At 48.0% G+C, this 22,052-nt stretch overlaps 1 protein-coding gene across 2 annotated transcripts in view; it reads right to left on the bottom strand.

The window, feature by feature from the left end:
- Positions 1-19,435, bottom strand: part of LOC119449442 (prolactin-releasing peptide receptor) — a 110,696-nt gene extending 91,261 nt beyond the window's left edge. For both annotated transcript variants that reach the window (XM_037712619.2, XM_049664822.1), the window contains exon 1: positions 19,410-19,435. The gene's annotated coding sequence lies outside the window, so the exon portion shown is untranslated. The remainder of the gene's footprint in view (positions 1-19,409) is intronic.
- Between the last annotated feature and the right edge of the window lie 2,617 nt (positions 19,436-22,052).

Below are 22,052 nucleotides of genomic sequence, written 5' to 3'. Positions count from 1 at the left end.
GTTTCGCCCGAAAGGCGAAGCATCAATTACGACAGCTAATTAGTAGACAGCTATACGGAGCAGGGATAGTAGTTTTATCGGCTGCATAAACTTGGATACATTCGCTTACTAACTGAATTAACAAGCGTGGTGTCAGCGCGCACAAGCAAACATGAATAGATCACACTCGATGACCGCAGACAACCACTGTCAAAAGGCTGGCAGCAAGCGCGGCCGCCGCAGCGAGCGCAGGTTCGTGCGGTCTATCGCTTCAACGGAAACAGAGCGGCGAAAGCACAGCGCATACAAAAAATGTCACAGTTTCGCCCTAAGGGCGAAGCAATGAATGCGATAGCAACACAGCAATGTCATACGAAGTAAGGTGAGCGGCTTTGGTAGCAATATGAATTGTAGTAAACATGAGCTGATTAAGTAAGCAGGTGTGCTGCGGCGTAAGTAGACCGACATGAAGAGAGACTCGATGACCACGAGAAGGCGCGTGTGAAACGGTGGTGTTGATGAGAAGCGCTTCCCGTGGGCAGCGCGTGCGAAGGGACACACCTGTAGCGCTGCACTGCCGATCCGGGCAGCATTGCATGTGTAGCGTGCGTTGGAAAATGTGGCCCGACTATTACTAACTGATTGAACAAGCGTGGTGTGAGCGCGCACAAACAAACACGAATAGATCACACTGAATGACTGCAGACAACGACTGTCAAAACGCTGGCAGCGAGCGCATACGCCGCAGCGGGCGAAGGTACGTGCGGTCTATCGCTTCAACGGAAACTGAGCGGCGAATGCACGGCGCATAAAGGTCAGAGCCGTGTGGAGATAAGAGACGGTGCGGACGAGCGACGAGCGCGGTTGTTGGCAGAGTAGAAGTGCGCCCCCCCCCCCCCCCCGCGCTCCCTCCGGCGCTGGCTTCCCGCTTCCTTGCTTGCGCGTGGGTGATTGAGTGCGTTCGCTCTCCGTGATAGCGCGCGTCCCCGCACGCTTCCGCTCGGGCATACGGCGCGCGGCGAAGATTTTATCTATAGGGAACCTCACGGCGACGGCGACGGCGACGACGACGGCGACGGCAGAAATCCGGTAGAAGTGTCCATATAATTGCTATCGCAATAAAAGGTGAGAGCCGTCTGGAGATCGCTTTCAAGATACGGTGCGCGCGTACAGCCCGCGCCGCCTTGCAGATCGCTTTCAAGATAGCTCCATGAGCAGCAGCCGCGTAAGCAGAACGCAGCCTCCCCCCCCCCCCTCCTCCCGTCTCGTCGCCTCCTCCCCGTTCCTCGCGCGTGAACGAAGACCATGCGCTTCCGGCCGCCTTCCTCTCTAGCTTGCGCGAGATTAAAGGGATACGGACGCAAAAGTGAGCAGGGGGTTTTTTGCGTCGGAACAAAAGTTGAACTGTTTAAAATGACGAATACAACAAGCTGCTTTGAAAAAAGAACGAGAAACGTCTTTTTTTTTTTCGCGATTTTCTGTTGCACCTTGCCTCCAAGCGGCCGCCGGCAGAAGCTGAAATTTGACCTCATAACACCCACCCGCGCGCGCGCGCGCGGCCAAGGTCGGCCACAGCCCCACAGCCGTCGGAATGTTTCCGAGGGTGTCGGTCCCTTTCAGTATTTGTTTAACCCCTTTCGGCGATCTTCGCACGTGGTCCGTCTGAAACATTATCCCCGTCGGCGCTCCACGCAGGTGGTGCGTCTTACATGCGCCTTCCCACGGTCGTCGCTCGGTATTAACGCGTTCGTCGCGGCGGAAGGAAATGCCCAGACATTGCTGTTATAACAGCATCGCCGGTCGTGTAACGCCGTCGCACACGTTTCCCAGAGACGAGAAGGTGCGTAAACATTGGATACCTGCCTGTCAGCCATCACGCCCAGCCTGGAGACCTCTAAAAAACGACTTCATTTGCGCGAACCACTTCGTCGACGATGATTATGTGACCAGCGCGGCTATGCTGAAAAGCCTCGGCATGCCGCTCAAGAGGCAACACCTAAAGCCTGACGCTGTGCCATCGGTCTTCTCACGAAAACGCAAGGCGGAAATGATCAGCGGCGCGTTTGCAAAGAGGAGGCGAAAAGATGTCGGTACTGTTTTCGTTCACTTGCAGCCTTCTTCTGCAGTGTGAGGGCGAGGCTGGGGCGAGATGCCCGAGGCTGGGCGTCAAGGCAGTAATGTCTTTTAAAATGTTGGCAAAGCATAGTAAAACAATACAAGGCTAGCGCGCGCGAGCAGTGACTCACGAGATCAGTCCTACATGGCAGCGGGGCAGACACACCCACAGCTCTGCTTTTCCACAGGCTAAAAGCGGGGAAAACTGGCGAGAACGCCAGACGGGTGCTGCCATCTGTCGGGCGGCTGGCGAAGTGTACGTGAAAGTCTCGGAGGTACTGATACCTCACAACAGTTGCTCACGCCGACGGCATAAACTACTATTCAGTCATCCACGCAGTGCTGAAGTACCCCGCAGCTGCCTCGCCTGCGTGCGCTCTTGAAAAAGCAAGTTTACAGAGAAAATGACAAATAATTTTTGCACAAGTGTCTGGTGCAGAGTGAAATCTTCGCGCTACGGTTCCCGAAAACATGACCGGCACTTCGACGGCCACCTGCTCTTCTTCGTCGCTTGACGCGGAAGGCGCGTTACCGTAAGCGGTAATATTTCTTGCCAAGTTGGAATGGTCCTCGTCTTCAGACGTGTACTCATCGCTGATAGAGGCACCAGAACTCGAATCCATGCTCGCGATGGCGGCGTCGGCGCGCTTCGAATGACCGCGGCCGGCCGGCTGGCTGGCTATCCGGCGAGGGTGTCGTGACGTCACGCCATCCAACTCCCGCGGGTCAAGCGGCGAGGCACGCGCTCACGAAAACGCCAAAAATAAAGCCATCGGCTCAACAATGAGCTAAGAGACTACTTCTTTTCGGTGTAATCACACACTAAGGATTCCTTTTCAGCATTTTCGTTAAATTTTCAGATTCTGTGTCCGTATCCCTTTAAGCTGCAGTTGCCGGCTCACCCTCGCACGCTCTCACTCGCACACACAACGCACGGCGCGAGGCGACGATTTTATCACCGTTTGACTTTATACAGAACATCACGGTGACGACGACGGCGGCGGCAAAAATGCGCTTAGAGTGTCCATATAATTGCTATCGCAATAATACGGAACCGAAACTGACAATACAACATATTTGCCCCCTAAGAAAAGTTTGTTCCTTAGCAAGTCTGAATATGTTATTATTGTTTTAAAGCCCAGAAAGACTCATTCACTACAGGGCGCTCGCGACAAAGATGCAGTGAAAAATTATAAGTAAACAAAGATAAGCTGTAGAGTAGCAGTCTGGGTCAGTTGGTACATACTGAATAGTAAAAACCAGTCGTCGTGTGTGCCACGTCTTTTTCTCTGTCGTTCATCTTTTGACTGGTTTTTACTATTCAAAGATAAGCTATTGCAATGCACATGTGCTGTATGCTGGGAAGGATGCATGGCGCAATACAAAAAAAAAACATGTTCTAGAGTAGTAACTTGGTACTCCAAGTCAAAAACAAATGTTCACGAGTTTGGAGAAGTTTAGTATCTATACCTTGTAGCAATATCGACCAGTAGCTCTTCTACTTCTTGGGGGCTGCATCTGTTGGGTCCCTGCGACTGGTTCGAGGGCGGCATCTTGCTACTGTGCAGCAGACGTCGGGGCGGCTGAGGCTGAAGCTCTCCCATATGCTGGCAACCACATAGGCAGCCACGGGTCCGTTGTGGCTGCGTGATGTCTGTAAATGAGCAGTCCTCTCGGTCTGAGAGTACTCAAAGAAACCGTCTACAGCTTACACGTGTTCCAGGTTCTTCAGTCATCGAGACGAAATGAAGACGATCCTTGCTGTCTGATCACATTCCGGATGCCGCTGAACAACAGGTCACGTTTGTAAGCGACTGCAAGTTTTTTTCACAGCAAACTGAATCGCTGACAGAAAAATTCTGCATCTTTACAGCCCTACGAGCATCCGAGTAGGTCTTGCTGTATTCTTGCCTTTTCTGACCAGGAGGCGCTGAAGCTCAGCTGCAGTGTGACTGAAGAAGGTTGATGATGGTAGTCCTATACAATATCAAGGCGTGTTCGGGGCAGTCTTCGTGTAACAGTACAGTTGGGGGCAATCTCTTTGGTAGCGTGCGTCATGCAGCGATAGGTGCCGAGAGATACCGTTATAGCTTGACGCAAAGGACGCATCTGTACTATTGCAACTAGCAGAACATTCTTGAAGACATGGCTGAATCGCTCGATGAGTATGTTCGGTTGAGGATAGTAGACTGAAGAGTGCTTGAGTTTAATGGCGCGTTCCTCAAGGAAATTCTTGAGCTTTCTAGGTGTGAAGTGGGGACCGTTGTCGCCAACAATCTCGCCAGGGTACCCTTCTCGTGCAAACACAGAAAGGACAAAAGTGGCAATTGTGTGGACTGACAATCCACTGCAGAATTGTCATCATTATCATCATCAGTCTATATTTATGCCCACTGCAGGACGAAGGCGTCTCCTTGCGATCTCCAATTACCCCTGTCTTGCGCGCGCTAGCAGAATTGTATTTCAGGGCATTTCGAAAAATAGTCAATAAGAGTTATTGTTTTTCATAGTGAAATATTTAGCGCGCACAATAGACAAGGACACAGTGAAGGGGGACAGACAGACAGACATGAACTTTATTTGGTCCTGAGGAACTACGTGTGGACCCCCTGTGGGAAGGGGGACACACGAGCGCTCATGTGTCTCCCTTCACTTTGTCCTTGTCTATTGTCCGCGCTAAATATTTCACTATGAATACGTACCAACTCGCCCAACTATCAGTTCTGCTGCAAGAGTTATCGCATATCTGCAGTCGTCCAACTATATAAATAGCAAGTTTTCGCCATGGGCCCTCTGGTAGGGGTACAGGTTTTAATGGAACGGGAGCTGTCCTCGCGCTCTTGTCAGCTGTTTGGCAGACAACGCAGCTGCTAATTGTGATTTCAGCTTGTTCGTCCATGGCCGGCCACCAAAAGCGTTCATGGAGGCGTGCCTTCGTTCGGACAATTCCAGGGTGAGCTTTGTGAGCCATTGTAATTCCTTGGGGCGTGAGAGATAGTCTCGTTCTCCTTGCAAGAGCAAGTTCCCGACATTCGAAAGCTCTTCGCGCACCCTGAAGAAAGGCTGAAGTTCAGAATATAGTTATTTGTGTGCAGGCCACGATGATAGTACGAAACCATTGAAGTGCTCCATTGCGGGGTCCTCGATAACAACTTGTTCCAGCTGCCCTTTGGTCAAGCACAGAGGCTGCACCCACGGCATAACTTCATCGTATATAGCATCTTCCTGGGGAGATTAAATGTAAAGACGAGATAGGGCGTCCACAACTTGGTTCTCTGAATCCTTTCGCCACTCCAAAGTGTAGTTATAGCGCAGAAGACATTCAGACCAGCCAGCAATTCGAAGGGGACATGTTCCAGTTGCTTGAGATGACAGCAGAGAGACAAGAGCTTGGTGATCCGTACGGAGAGTGAAAGGGCGTCCCCAAAGGTATGTGTGCCAAAGGTATGTGTGTCAATTTTCGCATGCGCAGACACAGTGGCGTCGCCAGAAATTTTCTTCGAGGGGGGGGAGGGGGGGGGGGGGCTCACGTTGCAGCGCGGCCTGCTCCTGATGGAATTTGTCGAGGGATCCAATACATGAATAAGAACTGCACTGTCATTGTCAATGTCATTGTGTATCAGATGCTGCAAGCGAATCCTTGAACGCTATGCATTGTGAAGACAAGTATGTATTTTTCATAGAAGAGTATATTCGTATGACCCAAAAATTGTGGCAGCAATAACTGATCAATGCTTCCATGTTTTTGTCTATTTAAAAACTAAAGAAAATATCACGGGAACTTTAGAACCATATCAATTCGAAACCAGCAAAGTAGTGTATGCAGCTGATAAGAAAAACGTTAAGGCCATGAAATGAACAAGTTGAAGACAAATATTTCCATGAATCTTTGTCATTCAAGAACCTTGTTTACATTTTTGTACATATGCAATGGCCAGAGAAAAACCTCAATGACGCTGTCCTTCGTTCCAATGTATTGCGCAGGAGCAGCTGTCACCGGTCGTGTATTGTCAGTAATTGAACAGAAAGTACATATAAAAAGCAGTAGTTCTGCAAAATATACATTAGAAATGCGAAGATAAAATGGAATATACAAATGCGAAGATACAGCTTGATAAAGGGCAAAAATGTTTCGCTGGAAACAGAGTTCGCTGCTTGTATACACAAAACCTCGCAACAAGATATTTAAATATACGTATAAGTCTCCAATAAATCTGCGTATCTAAGCAAACGTCACTGTATATAATGAGTCAAACAAAGCAAATAAGCATGTTGCGCAATCCCAGATAGTAAACTTTAGGCATAGAAAGACAGACGATCGAGGCAAGAACAAAACTATGATCGCAGAAATCGTGATATGTACTTGGGCCATGCTGCGGTCGCGACAGCACCATATAGGTAATAATAGAGTAAGAATGCAGAAAGCAATACAAAAATGTGTACTTTAACTGCCTGCACAGCGGCAACAAATATTCTGCACCAAAAATTAAAGGGTATTTCTTTCGTTCAAAAAAGAAGTAAAAGCAGGCAGCTAAAAAGGAAATAAAAGGAGAAACGAAAGCTACAGATGATGCGGCAAGTTTAACTATACAATAACCGAGTGTGTTTGTTGGGAAACACCGCGTAGGCCGGGTTTTCAATGAGCAAGGTCGGTCAAAATTTGTTATTGATGTCCTCGTAATTTTCGTATTCGCATGATAATTTTAATCACTATACTAACTGTTACATAAACGCAAATCATTTCTGTTGTTTTAAAAGCTAATGAACAGTCATACGTTTTCATAACTACGCGTTTATAGACCTGAAGGAACAGAGCTTTTTACTTGAATTGATTTTTGCTGCTTCGCTATCTAAAGGACAAACTTCACTCGGCGTGGAAGTTTAGCGAAGCGGTCAATGACTTCGGACACCTTGATGTCGACGTCTCTGTGGGCGTATAGAAGCGCCAGCCCAACAATGCTTTCCTCAGACATTGTAGAGCGCAAGTAGTTTTTAGTAATCTCATGCTTGAAAATATTCTATCTGCGCTGGCAGTGATCACTGGAAGGGTGACTAGAATCTGCAGCAGTTTGTACACATTTGGATAGAACCTGCAGTCGCAATGAGAGAGGGCATCTGTTCCTTTGCTAGGGCGCGGGCTTGCTGCTGTGTTCGTCCACTTTGGCAACCATAGTATCAGTTCTCCCAAAGCAGCCCTCGCATCCACGTACTGCGCAAAAACGGCCAGGAGATTTTCTGCTCCTTTCTCTCGGACATCTTGCATTAGTGGTATTGAGGATGGTACAATTACAGAAAAGTCCTTTGAGATGGTTCTGTGCTTTTCGAACCGCTGGTTTAACTGTGCTAATACGTGGTCCGTGAATAGAATCAACACAGTTATACGGAAATATTCCTCAGCATTTTCTCATGCAACGTTCCACGATCCTGCTGTCGGACACCGGTTCGTCGGCTGGTGATTTCCACATCCAGTTTTTTTTTTTTTTTTTTTTGCCAGTTCCTGTACTTGTGCAAATGTTTTTGAGAATGAAGCAGTCGTATTCTTGCGATAATTTTCGATCGCGTGCTGTACCACATCTGTGTCGTCAATGGCGGCGCTCATGTCCATGTTCCTGGTCTGCAGCTGCTTTGACAGAGGCAGAGTCACCGCTAACGCATGCTCTGTCACATCCCCATTGCCGTTTAATTTTTATCTCACCCGTTCGAACAGGTTCACAAATGAAAGAACTGCATTATGCTTTTCAACTCAGCGCGTTTCACATAACCCCAAAAGTCGCCGCCTTGCGGTCTCAGGACACATCAAACTTATCATCTCTCGTAAAACGTAAAAAGTAAGACACAATCAGAGTAATAACGACTGCATACTTGTCGTTATTTCTCTGCTTGTGTCTCCTTTGGGCAATAGTTACAATGCATTCATTACCACTTGCCCAGCTTGCAGTAGTCCTACATGATAACGTTAAACCTGCTGCAGAGACTTTTAGCCTGTGCCTTCACCTTGGACAGCGCTTCATTGTGGTGCTCAGTATGATGCTAGTGATGGCCTCAGTCCCTTTGGCACAGAAACTGACTGTCGACAGCTCGGTAAAACTGCCCTCCTTTTCTGTCGGCAAAACGGAGGGCAAATTATTGGTCAAATAATCAGCAACGCGTCTAACAGATTACTTAGGACGAAAACGGTAAATGAGTCGACACTTTCTGAAACGACGCAGGCTGCGGCCTCATCTGGAGTGAATGTTGAAACCTGCCGCACCATGGTCAGCCGTTCCTTCGGCGGCCTTTCGATATTACAGCCGAAATTGGATCCCAAAGAAAAAACATCGCGGTACGTGAGTGGGAGATTCTGCTCAGTGATGCGCGTTGGTTTGGTAGCGCAGGCGTGTAAACCAGCAAAACATCATCGCTGCGAAGTTCGAAGGCCACACCATACATTTTGTAATGTAGGCGTGGTCTAACCCGCCGTCGTAGCTCAGGGGCTATGGCGTTGCGCTGCGAGGTCGTGGGTTTTCTCCCAGCTGCAGCGGCCGCATTTCGATGGGCAAGAAATGCAAAAAAATGGGGCAGCTTCACACTATTGGTGTGAATACTGGGCAAACCTCGAAGCTGGCGGCCCCACCTAGCTTATTCTCAGATCAGCTAAGTTTCTGCGAGGTTATGCTTTTTTTTTCGAGACTCGGGCAAACCGTCCATCGGCACCTCCCATGGATTGCCGAACTTGCCGCTGAAAGTTCTCCATGACTCGAGAGAGAAGAACTTTATTGATTTCCGGCAGATTGCTGGGCTAGGTTCCCACCTAGGAGCCAGCGGAGAGACCGTGTCTCCCGGCAGCTTCCTCGGCCTGCTGGATAGCCCACAGTTGCTGGTCCAGGCCTCAACTGAGCAGCGTAGTCCCCCAACGCGCCCGAAGGCCCTCATTGGAGTCCGCGACCCCAGTATTGCTGAATAATGCTGGACATGCCCATAGGATGTGACTCGAGGCCCGGATCATTTTGTCGACGCTTCTGGTTGCACACATGCTTTTGCTCGGTTTCACGGGCTCGCAACTCTGGATCTTCTGCAAATCACTGACGTTTCGCCGCCGCTTCACCGGCGCAATATTCGGGATTGGCCCGAAGTCGTCTCATCTGCGCTCGAGCAGCGGCAAGACGGTTTTGGCGCCGCGCTTCTTCTTCTTCGGGACTAACGCACTTCTTCACTCGCCTCATCTTCACGGTCATGTGCTCGGCGCGGAGACGCGGGGCATTCTGTCGCCGCCGCGTCGACGCGATGACGTCGTGGCCTAGCTCCGCCTCCGCAGCTGTGGCGAGGCTTGGCACAACTGGGCAACGCGTTGCTAGGCGACGTATGGGGACGTCATCGCTCGGCGAGGTTTTCCTGCGCACACTCCCCGGACTAACCACCGGCTTAAACAGCTTCGCTGTTAAAACGCTCGTGTACTTGGATTTGAATGCACGTTAAATAAACCCAGGTCGTCAATTTTAATCCAGAGTAGCCCACTACAACGCGCCTCATAATCATATCGTGTTTTTGGTACTTAAAACCCCAGAATTTAATTTTTAGGGCGTAGTCTACAATGTGCCATTGCCTTGTGGTCGCTGCTACGTGGTAGTTCAGACTAACGTTTTCCAGTTATTTGCAACACTCAACTGCTCTTGCTAATGCCGAAAAGCCCCGTGCTGACGATTTCCACGTGTTTAACTCGCTTGCTACTTGGCGTATGAGTCGTAAATGACGTGAGTGAACTGAGAATATCTGTAGCGTGCAACCTTTGGTGAAACGCCACAGTCGACCATGGTTAATTAGATATTCACGGGAGTTAAGGATGCGTTAAAAGTGTGCAGGATGTGTGGTCTGAATTAGGCACTATGTTATCATCGTCGTCGTCATCATCATTATCAGCCTATTTTTATGTCCACTGCAAGACAAATGCCTCTCCCAGCGTTCTCCAATTATCCCTGTCTTGCGCTAGCTGATTCCATCTTCGGCCTTCAAGTTTACTAAATTCATCACCCCACCTAGTTTTCTGCCATCCTCGATTGTGCTTCCCTTCCCTTGGAATCCATTCTGTAACTCTAATAGTCCACAGGTTATCTACATTGCGCATTACATGGCCCGCCCAGCTCCGGTTTTTTCTCCTAATGTCAATTAGAATACCGGATATCCCCGTTTGCTCTCTGATCCACACCGCTTTCTTCCTGTCTCTTAACGTTACGCCTAACATTTCTCGTTCCACTGCTCTTTGCGCGGTCCTTGACTTGTTCTCGAGATTCTTTGTTAACCTCCAAGTTTCTACCCCTTATGTTAGCACCGGTAGAATGCAATGATTGTGCACTTTTCTTTTCAACGACAGTGGTAAGCTCCCAGTCAGGATTTTGGCAATGTCAGATGTATGCACTCCAACCCATCTTTATTCTCTTTCTTCTTTCTGGAGCTTTACTAGCCAAAACCAGTTCTGATTATGAGGCACGCCGTAGTAGAGGGCTCCGGATTAATTTTGACCACCTGTGGTTCTTTAACGTGCACTACAATGCAAGCACACGTGCGTTTTCTTGCATTTCGCCTCCATCGAAATGCGGCCGCCGTGGCAGGTATTCAAACCCGCGACCTCGTGCTCAGCAGCATTTTTATTCTTCTGCACATTTCATTCTCGTGATCAGGAACAACTGTGAGTAATTGACCTAGAATAGTGCACTCCTGCATAGACTATAGAGGCTGACTGGCGACATTTAATTCTTGTTTCAAGAGCCGTGCGGTTCCTCTTTATTTTTATAAATGTTTTCTCTCTCTCTCTCTCTCTCTCTCTTTCTATCTATCTATCTATCTCGCCAGGCTATTGAATATTATGTTTGTCTTGGGCATATTAATCTTCATTCCTACTCTTACTTTTCTCGGTTAAAGTCCTCAATAATTGTTGCGATTCATCCCCAGTGTGGCTGCACAAGACAATGTCATCTGCAAACCGAAGGCTGTTGAGATATTCGCCATTGATCCTCACTCGTATAAGCCTTCCCAGTCTAATAGCTTCAATACTTCTCAGCATGCCATGAATATCATTGGAGGAATTGTGTCTCCTTGCCTGACCCCTTTCTTGATAGGTAATTTTCAACTGTTCATGTGGAGGCACTATATTGAGTCTCTGTATGGAGGTACTATATCTGGAGTCCCCCACGACGTCATGCCTCGTAATTAGATAATGGTTTTTAATGGTTTTAGCACATAAAACCCAGAAATTGTTTATCATCAGTAGCACCGCGAGTTTTAGAAGCATTTCGCACTTGCATTAGCCAGCATATGTGGACAGCTGTCTTCGATTACCATGACAGTGGCAGTAGCATTTATCACGCCTTCATTAGAAAGTTCAAAGACTTCTATCATCAAAATTTTCTTTTGAAGAAAGCAAAAACTCCTTCCAAGATCGAAGGCCTTCGATCACATATGATCTGTTAAAAACTATCAACGTAAGAATGCGCTGTATTCAAAGTTTGCGAAGACTAAAGACCCAAAATCTTTCTAGGAATTCAAAGTATAGAGTTGCTAGGAACCAATATATCTGTTTAAATTTAACTAGTTTTCAGAACTTGCGAATGCGCCATCAGGTGTGAGTGAGCTAAATAACTTTATTTAGGTCCAGAGAAGACGCAGAGGCGACCCCGTGTCACCCGGCTAGCCGAGCTTGACGGCCCGATCGCGGGATCGGGTGTGGTTTGGCGAAACGTTTCGCTGCACTCCGGCACAATGCTCTGCGAAGCCGCTCTCTGGCTTGTCAATGTGCCTTCAATAAATTTCCTTTTTTACTTCTTTCTTATGCGGGCACCACATTCTGTTAAGAAGCACAGCAATTGTGGCTTGTTGCCTGTAGAAAACACAAGCGTACGATCACTTTTTCCCTCCGATCTCAGCTTCTGTACCAAATAAATAAGAAACACCAAGTTCCAAGATACAGATGGTATGCTCAGTGCTTGCTCATATTCATAATCTTATTTCTTCATCCGGTTGCACGTTAAAGACCCCAAGGTGGTCAAAATTAATCCCCCACTACGGCGTGCCTCATAATCAAATCGTGGTTTTGGCACGTAAAACCCCAGAATTCATTCATTCATTCATCTGGTCACTTTTCTAAATCAATGCAGATACCTAAATAAAGCCAGTCTTTAAAAAGAGGAATAAAAACGTACCCGGAATTACCGTCCAATTTCAATTCTTCCAGTGCTCTCCAAGAAGCAGAGAAAATAATGCATGGTCAAATTCTATCGTACTTAGATCGTCATAACTTTCTACGAGATATTCCGAGATCGTAGGTGAATGTAAACAGTGCTCTTAGCCCAAAAAGAAGTTGTTATAAAAGCAATCAACGACAAGAAATTTCGATGCGTATAAATACATAGGCCTTTCTAAAGCATTCGATCTTATTAACCACAAAACTTTACTTCGCACGTTGAAAGCCTTGGTGTCCGCGCAGTGGCGCACAGACGGGGAGGGGGGGGGGGGGGGTTGTAACCTCCCCCCCCCCCCGCCTGAGGCCGAATTAACCCACCCTTTTGTAAAACCCCTTTTCTTACCTTGCGCCTTTGAGTACTGCAACTGAGATGTAAGCGGCATAATCGTCTGCGACTGCGCAAAAAGCGCATTTTATTGCGATAGCAATTATATGGACACTTCAACCGGATTTCTGCCGTCGGCGTCGCCGTCGCCGTCGTCGTCGCCGTGAGGTTCCGTATAGATAAAATCTTCGCCGCGCGCCGTATGCCCGAGCGGAAGCGTGCGGGGATGCACGCTATCACGGAGAGCGAACGCACTCAATCTCCCACGCGCAAGCAAGGAAGCGGGAAGCCAGCGCCGGAGGGAGCGGGGGGGGCGCTCTTCTACTCTGCCAACAACCGCGCTCGTCGCTCGCCCGCACCGTCTCTTATCTCCACACGGCTCTGACCTTTATGCGCTGTGCATTCGCCGCTCAGTTTCCGTTGAAGCGATAGACCGCACGTACCTTCGCCCGCTGCGGCATATGCGCTTGCTGCCAGCGTTTTGACAGTCGTTGTCTGCAGTCATTCAGTGTGATCTCTTCATGTTTGTTTGTGCGCGCTCACACCACGCTTGTTCATTCAGTTAGTAATAGTCGGGCCACATTTTCCAACGCACGCTACACATGCAATGCTGCCCGGATCGGCAGTGCAGCGCTACAGGTGTGTCCATTCGCACGCGCTGTCCACGGGAAGCGCTTCTCATCAACACCACCGTTTCACACGCGCCTTCTCGTGGTCATCGAGTCTCTCTTCATGTCGGTCTACTTACGCCGCAGCACACCTGCTTACTTAATCAGCTCATGTTTACTACAATTCATATTGCTACCAAAGCCGCTCACCTGAGTTCGTATGACATCGCTGTGTTGCTATCGCATTCATTGCTTCGCCCTTAGGGAGAAACTGTGACATTTTTTTTGACAATTTCCCGTGAAGAAATTGAACTTAGTGCTGTTTAGATGGTATTAGAAAACTGTCAACACCCCCCTGGCAGAGATCCTGGGTGCGCTACTGTGTCCGCGGAATTGTGCTGGCGCTTCTCGGGTCTCATTCGCAACTCCAGAATCTCTTGCTTGAGCTGGCAACAGTGTCCAAATGAAGAAAGATGTTGAGGGTCGACGGAGGCACATTTCGCTTGGTGCTGTGCTCAAGTTTCCCGATTGTGACGTCAAATCAAGGATGTTGTGTCGTAGCCGAAAGGGTACTTGCTGCTGGTCAACTTTAGATCGGTCTCAAACATCTCAGCGGCGAAAAAAACGGAAATAGTTGCTTAGTGCGTGCAAACGACCGGCTTGCCTGGTCAGCCGCATCAGATTTTTTTAAGTATACAGTGGCTTTCTAGCGAGCCGGAGGTTGTGTTCATGCGTATAGCAGGCCTCCCGAAAGGTGGCAGCACTTCTGTGCTACGCTGCTCTCTACTAGATAAGATCCTTTACTGAATTCGCTTCATATGCAATCCCGCGCTTCGACTCGTGTTGCAGTATATCGCATAGCATCCCATAATGCATAGCCAGAAACGTATATTGTCCTTTCAGAACCTAAATATACATAGCATGCACTGATGGAGCGAGACTACTGACTCTAAGGTTACCTGGTCAATGTCTCTTGGGATAAGAGCAAATGAGAGCTCCGTCTGAGAGTCACGGTGCACCCTTCTTTTGCTGATCCATGCCATAAGGTCGTGTGCATTCGATGGCTGGCGCTTGTTTGTGCTCGGAGTAGGGCCCGGGCTTAGGAATACAGTAGACACCTGCTGCCTGTAGGGGGTCTCAAACCCCCGTGCAAAACATGTGGTTCCGGCCAAAGTAATCCGAAATTTATCGATGGTTTATTTTGAGCAAAGCCATTTGTATTGCCATTTGTATTATTTTCAGCAAATCCATTTGTTGCACGTATTACTTGGAAATAAATTCAATCTGTTGTAACATAAATTTAGCTGCATACACAGTCACAGTTAGGAAACTTGCGCTTGCAAGTTTCCTAACTTCATCACCCCACCTAGTTTCCTGCCGTCCTCGACTGCGCTTCCCTTCTCTTGGCATCCTTTCTGTAACTCTAATGGTCCACCGCTTACCCATCCCACGCATTACATGGCCTGCCCAGCTCCATTTTTGTTCTCCTAATGTCAACTAGAATATCGGCCATCCCCGTTTGTTCTCTGATCCACACCGCTCTCTTCCTGTCTCTTAACGTTAGGCCTAACATTTTTCGTTCCATCGCTCTTTGTGTGGTCCTTAACTTGTTCTCAAGCTTCTTTGTTAACCTGCACAGCGTGCACAGTGTGCACAGTGTCGGAAGGCAAATTAGCGCCGTAGTGCGCAAGTTGATTGCTCTAACGAAAGCTATTTGCAATTGCTCCTAAATTCCATGCGAGCAAATAAACTGCCACCTCACCGCGCTATATGAGAAAACAGCATCGTCTGCCTACACCGCAGCACTAAAGCATGTTATCAAAATGATATGACGCCTCGAGGCATAATATCCTCCTGAGACCCGAATACAGCTGTGGGACATAATCGCTCTTTAATGTGGTTCTTATTTTTTATGTTACGAACGTGCAAAACAAATTTTAAATATAAACGCCATGTTTAGATGCAAAAAGCTGCGTCTCCCTGTACGTGAAAAAAAAATCACTATCTCCATCATCTCTTGATGTTTGCTATGGTAAAAACTGCATTTTATTGCCTAAACGAAGACATGAAGACTGCCCATGTGCCATGCGGACAAGTTGATAGTATTACGAAGCATATCGCCATGGGTGAGGATAAAAAATGTCACAGTTTCGCCCTAAGGGCGAAGCAATGAATGCGATAGCAACACAGCAATGTCATACGAAGTAAGGTGAGCGGCTTTGGTAGCAATATGAATTGTAGTAAACATGAGCTGATTAAGTAAGCAGGTGTGCTGCGGCGTAAGTAGACCGACATGAAGAGAGACTCGATGACCACGAGAAGGCGCGTGTGAAACGGTGGTGTTGATGAGAAGCGCTTCCCGTGGGCAGCGCGTGCGAAGGGACACACCTGTAGCGCTGCACTGCCGACCCGGGCAGCATTGCATGTGTAGCGTGCGTTGGAAAATGTGGCCCGACTATTACTAACTGATTGAACAAGCGTGGTGTGAGCGCGCACAAACAAACATGAATAGATCACACTGAATGACTGCAGACAACGACTGTCAAAACGCTGGCAGCAAGCGCATACGCCGCAGCAGCGGGCGAAGGTACGTGCGGTCTATCGCTTCAACGGAAACTGAGCGGCGAATGCACGGCGCATAAAGGTCAGAGCCGTGGGGAGATAAGCGACGGTGCGAGCGAGCGACGAGCGCGGTTGTTGGCAGAGTAGAAGTGCGCCCCCCCCCCCCCCCCCGCTCCCTCCGGCGCTGGCTTCCCGCTTCCTTGCTTGCGCGTGGGAGATTGAGTGCGTTCGCTCTCCGTGATAGCGCGCGTCCCCGCACGCTTCCGCTCGGGCATACGGCGCGCGGCGAAGATTTTATCTATAGGGAACCTCACGGCGACGCCGACGGCAGAAATCCGGTTGAAGTGTCCATATAATTGCTATCGCAATAAATGTAATGCGCTGAACCGGTTGGCGAACCGGTTTAGCGTTGCGCGCCGGTTCGCCGAACCGTTACAAACTTTTATTTCAGCTAGCCGGAACTGAACCGAAACTAAATCGGAACGCGTTGAACCCGAACCGAACCGCTATTTATTTTCCTCGGTTCGACACCCTGCCACAAATACAGAGTAAGTGGAAATACAATTAGGCAACTTGACGTTATTTAAAAGAAAGCGGGAGCAAGAGGGATGGCGTATTGGATGCCGACGGAAACAAACAAGTATATGGAGTTTTACAAGAAAGACACGCAAGAAATCCGGAAAACAATTTGCATGGCTACACAAAGGCCTTGTTTTTTGAAGCCTGGGCGAGCTGCGTGAGGACAAGCACAGGCAGTAGCAATTATTCGAAACAGGATGAGACATGTGTCTGCTGCAAAAAAAAGAAAAAACTGAATTCTAAGATGACTCATCACATTGTTATGGAATGCAGAGATTGAATTTGAACACAGCTTGCACTGGAGGGAACGTACAACATCCATGAGCGCTGTGATTCAAAGCAAATGGCAACGTTAATTGGTCAGCCGTTAAGATCAGCAAAATCCGACTGGAATATTGCTGGTCTTCGTGACGTTAAACCTCATGAAACAAGCAATCTTGGTGGGAAAAATGCAAAGAATAGATGGGCACGGGGTCATCACAGGATAAGCAGCCTTACAAAATAAAGCATGCATAGGCGAACTGCCATAGACTGCAACCTGTTTAAATTGTGAACATCCCACACACTGTGGGAATCGACGTTATGCGAAGCATTTTGCATGCAGCTGACTATCTAGCATTTATTTGGATTCGGCAAAGCGTTACCAGGTTGACCAACGTGCTTATCTAGATCCAGTGTTTTTGTGTGTGACGCGAGTACAGTGAACGCGAGTGCGTGTGTGTGTGACGACAGCAGCAAGACGACGGCAACGACGATTTCATGGTTTCCACGAACGATGGAATTGTTGGGAACGAGCGACATGGAGGTGGGAGATGGGCAAGAAACGCAGAAACTAAGTGATGACTGGTATCACGTGGGATCACATGAAGGACACAAACGGGTGAATTGGCGGCGATATTGTTGCACACCCTGAAGCCCGTGTCCTTTTATAGCCAGAGTGGCGTGGTGCAGTTTCTCACCCAGCCGGGATGATGCCGCCTTAGTGGAATTCGATGCAGCATTGTCGTACTCGGACACTATGCGTACCAGGAAAGAGCACACCTCGACGTTTGATTAAGCTGCCGGGTAACGACGAGAAGGGCCGTGAAAGTACGGTACGAGCTTTGGGAGGAACGAGGCGGCGGCGCTCGTGGGAAACTTGCTTTTCAATCGCTGTTTCCACGGATGCAACCACCACCCAGTGTTCTGCTGCCGAGATGCCGGGGCCTTCCCACGCGCGCCACCTGGATCGAGCGTAGATGGCATTCGAAAACCAGAGGCGAAAATCGGATAACGAAGCAGGAATGACGATGCAACTACCATCACGGCATCGCGAACACGAGTCATCGGCCCCAGTTAGTCGATAACTTGCTCCACTGGGTCGGCATAAGTTATTGTCAAGGTCATTCCGCGCATGCATGCATGTCCTGACATTCATGGGAATCATGCCATGGCTTGACATAAATGCTATCGAATTCATGTCAATCATCTTCAGACATAAATGGCATGATATGTCATTATGTCACACATGCATGTCATGACACGCATATCCAGAATATACCCAGTTAAAGGCGCACTAAATGCTAAGTCAAGGTGGACTGTTAAAATACCATTCCAGAAACCTCGCAGCACTTGTTTCGTGCTAAGAAAATACTTAGTTTACGAGAAAATTGTGTCCAAAGGGTCCCATACGTTGCATACGCCATTACCGCCCCTCACTGCCGTCGGTAAGTAAAACGGCGCCCGACAGTACCATTCTGTGTGCAAAACGCAATCGCCTGGCCATATATAGAGAAACCGAGCCAAGATAGAGCGATGGATTCGCCGCTGCAGCTGCTCATGGTCAAGTGGCGAGAACCATTCGGGCATCCCGCGACATCATATGCTGCTACTTGCAGTTAGTGTGAGCTTCACTGGCCAGCAAAACCAGCGCAGCACTACGCGATAACGAAACTACTGAAACGCGAAAGCCCGGGCCGCGCAGTGTCGAGCGAAAACGCAACCCTTCGACCACCCGCATCGTAATCAAGGGTAGCGTCAATGAGTTCTGTCTTCTAGACAGAACTCATTGATCAGTTTCCAGATATCCATCCGCGAAATTTGATTAAAGTAAGCATCGACGTTACAGTTAGCTTCTTCTCGATTGGTGTGTTGTAGATTTTTGGGAAACGGCTATCTGGATAGCTAGGGCACTTGGTAGCACATCTTGAGGACGGATATATCGAAACTTCTGCTATTATAAAATTTATGTTACGCAGATATGACTTCACTACTACCTCGCTTATTCTGCAAATACATGTGGCCCAAAGTATATAATTAAATCGGTATCAAATGAAGATTTGTCGTGTTTTATTTAACTATTTGCTATTTTATTTTTGATATTTGAACATTGAATTTTGGCATGCGCAAGTAACGTCCATCTCTTCAAGTAATCCACCTGAAGAGGCGTATATGCCACAGTAGATTTGTAAAAGAATCTGCTCGAAACGAAAAGCAGAATTGATAAGATTCATGAAGACGAGGACCGCGGTAGGAACACACATCGTGTATACACTGCCACTGTTATTGATATTATGCTGAAAAGCGTCACTCAATTACGTTAGAATTATTTCGATATGGATTATATCCAAAACCATGAGTTGAGACATTTCGAACAACGATATTCAAGTCCAACAAGATCGACAAGCTCCTGTCAACAATCCTTACAAACATTGGCTGAGCAAAGTGTAACTGAGATGCGCCCTGGTGACACGATGATTTGATGCCGACATAGTAGCACCCGGTTGTAAAGGTTTGAATAAATTTAAAATGTAACGCAAGAGCTCTGTTCTAAGATACGTAAGCATGCGCAGCTTTAAGCGGGGATTCCAGCCCGCACGTCAAGCAAGGCTTCTGAACCATGCGGGCGTTGATTTTTGTAACTGCACAAGCACTGCACGGGTTCTAAGCATTGCATGCTACATCAGGCACTCGAGGGGTCAGGAGAACGACGTTGTACTCTGAAAACGAGGCGCACACCGTCGGCCAAGCGAAAGACTGCGCCACTCACGTTTGCTGCGCTCGGCCCGAGGCCCCTTGCCGGTCAGCCGAGAGTGGCGGCGGAGGCGGCGGCGCAATCGATTCCCAGAACAAGCACGCATGCGCAAACCGACCACCGCCCTCCTCCTTCACTGCAGCCGCGGTTCCCCTCGGCAGCGGGCTCTTCTGCGGTTCGAACTCATCGGCAGCGCTTCGCTTAGCAGGCAGTCGGGGCATCGCCCGTGCTTCAACTCACGCTATTTTCACCTTTATCTGCCAAGGAATAACGGAATTTATATACTTATTTCATTAAATTCAATTAAATTCTGGGGTTTTGCTTGCCAACACCACGATCATATTATGAGGCACGCCGTAGTATGGGACTCCGAATCAATTTCGACCACCTGGGGTTCTTTGACGTGCACCTAAATCTAAGTACACGGGCCGTTCTTGCATTTCGCCACCACTGAAAATGCGGCCGCCGCGGGTGGGATTTGATGCCGCGACCTCGTGCTCAGAAGCGTAACGCCACTAAGCAACCACGCCGGGTATACACTTAATTACGTAAAGTACGGGTAATAACTTATCTGGGCCAGTTTCAGTCAGTTCAAATCCAGCTGAAGGATTTTGAGCGCTCTCCAGCATGTTAATATTGTTATATCGCTATGGATTTTAAATAGCGTTGACGTACTGCAGTTTAGGGTGTATTAAGTGGCGAGTCTTAAGTTTCGGCGAACGTGTCTTACATGAAATGACCAAGACAAATACGCGAGGTTGGTACCAAGATATTTTAAAGCTTCCAGAGAAAGCCGTCACTGGTATTAATGGTGCACTTGTGCGCCTGCTCAGATTGTCTGCAATGGAGTGAAACATGTCCCAATTTTCTTTTTTGATATTCAAGTACATTAATGTTTCTTCACACCAGGATTGGATAAGGTTTAAGTCGTACTTTAATGCGGTAAAGAACGCGGTCGTCTGCTAATAGGATGATAATAGATTGTATGGAAGGAGGTAAATCATTTACGTAAAACGAAGAAAGGAAGAGGCCCAGGACCGTTTTCTCTGGTACAACCGAAAGAACTGGAGACCGAGCAGATGAATAATTATTTGCAAAAAGAAATTGTTGGCAAGTAGTTAGAAAAATGTTTGACCAGTCAATAGCACTAGGTTTTAAATTTAGACGGGAAAGTTTCAAGAGGAGCCATTTGTGAGGGACTATCATGTTCATGTGAGGGACAATGATTCCACAGCTACCTTGGTTCTCCACAAGAAAAGCAGAAAGATACCTATCAAGAAAGGGGTCCGGCAAGGAGACACAATTTCTCCAATGCTATTCACTGCATGCTTAGAAGAAGTATTCAAGCTCTTAGACTGGGAAGGATTAGGAGTGAGGATCGATGGCGAATATCTCAGCAATCTTCGGTTTGCAGATGACATTGTCCTATTGAGCAACAATGGAGAGGAATTACAACAAATGATTGAGGACCTTCATCGAGAAAGTGCAAGAATTGGGTTGAAGATGAATATGCAGAAGACAAAAATAATGTTCAATAGCCTGGCAAGGGAACAAGAATTCAGGATCGCCAGTCAGCCTCTAGAATCTGTAAAGGAATATGTTTATCTAGGTCAATTACTCACAGGGGACCCTGATCATGAGAAAGAAATTTACAGAAGAATAAAATTAGGTTGGAGTGCATACGGCAGGCATTGCCAAATCCTGACTGGGAGCTTACCACTGTCGTTGAAAAGAAAAGTGTACAATCATTGCATTCTACCGGTGCTAACATACGGGGCAGAAACTTGGAGGTTAACAAAGAAGCTCGAGAACAAGTTAAGGACCGCACAAAGAGCAATGGAACGAAAAATCTTAGGAGTAACGTTAAGAGACAGGAAGAGAGCGGTGTGGATCAGAGAACAAACGGGGGTAGACGATATTCTAGTTGACATTAAGCGGAAGAAATGGAGCTGGGCAGGCCATGTAATGCGTAGGATGGATAACCGGTGGACCATTAGGGTTACAGAATGGATACCAAGAGAAGGGAAGCGCAGTCGAGGACGGCAGAAAGTCAGGTGGGATGATGAGGTTAGGAAATTCGCAGGCGCAAGTTGGAATACGCTAGCGCAAGACAGGGGTAATTGGAGATCGCAGGGAGAGGCCTTCGTCCTGCAGTGGACATAAATATAGGCTGATGATGATGATGATGATGATGATGATGATGATGATGATGATGATCATGTTGTCACGTCGTAATGACGGTGAAGTCTACAGTAGCGATGAACTGGGAATCAGAAAACTATTGGGCGAACGAGTGCCCAGCAAAACCAGTGACACTCAAGACACAACGATAGTGGCGAGCGCAGTCGGCAAAATATGATCTGCAGGTCAAGCGCATCGGCTTTTATACGTGATCGTCGAAGCTTCCAGCATAAAGAAGTGGTTCCAGCGTAATCGCTGGTGCTCGCATACCTTCAAGAAAGTACAACAGGGCCGATATCTTGTAGGAGTTCGAAAAGCCGACGTTCGGTTTTGTCTCACGCAACTGTCCCGGCCGCTCCGATATCGCGGTCTCGGCCAATCTATAGGCCAATCGCGTGAGGCGAAACCGAACGTCGGCTTTTCGAACACGTACACAATAGCGACCCTGTATTCGTGCCGGGCATACAGTCTGATTAC

The sequence above is a fragment of the Dermacentor silvarum genome, chromosome 1 (assembly GCF_013339745.2).
Source record: "Dermacentor silvarum isolate Dsil-2018 chromosome 1, BIME_Dsil_1.4, whole genome shotgun sequence".
Lineage (NCBI taxonomy): Eukaryota > Metazoa > Arthropoda > Arachnida > Ixodida > Ixodidae > Dermacentor > Dermacentor silvarum.
This window is presented reverse-complemented; position numbering and strand designations above follow the sequence as displayed.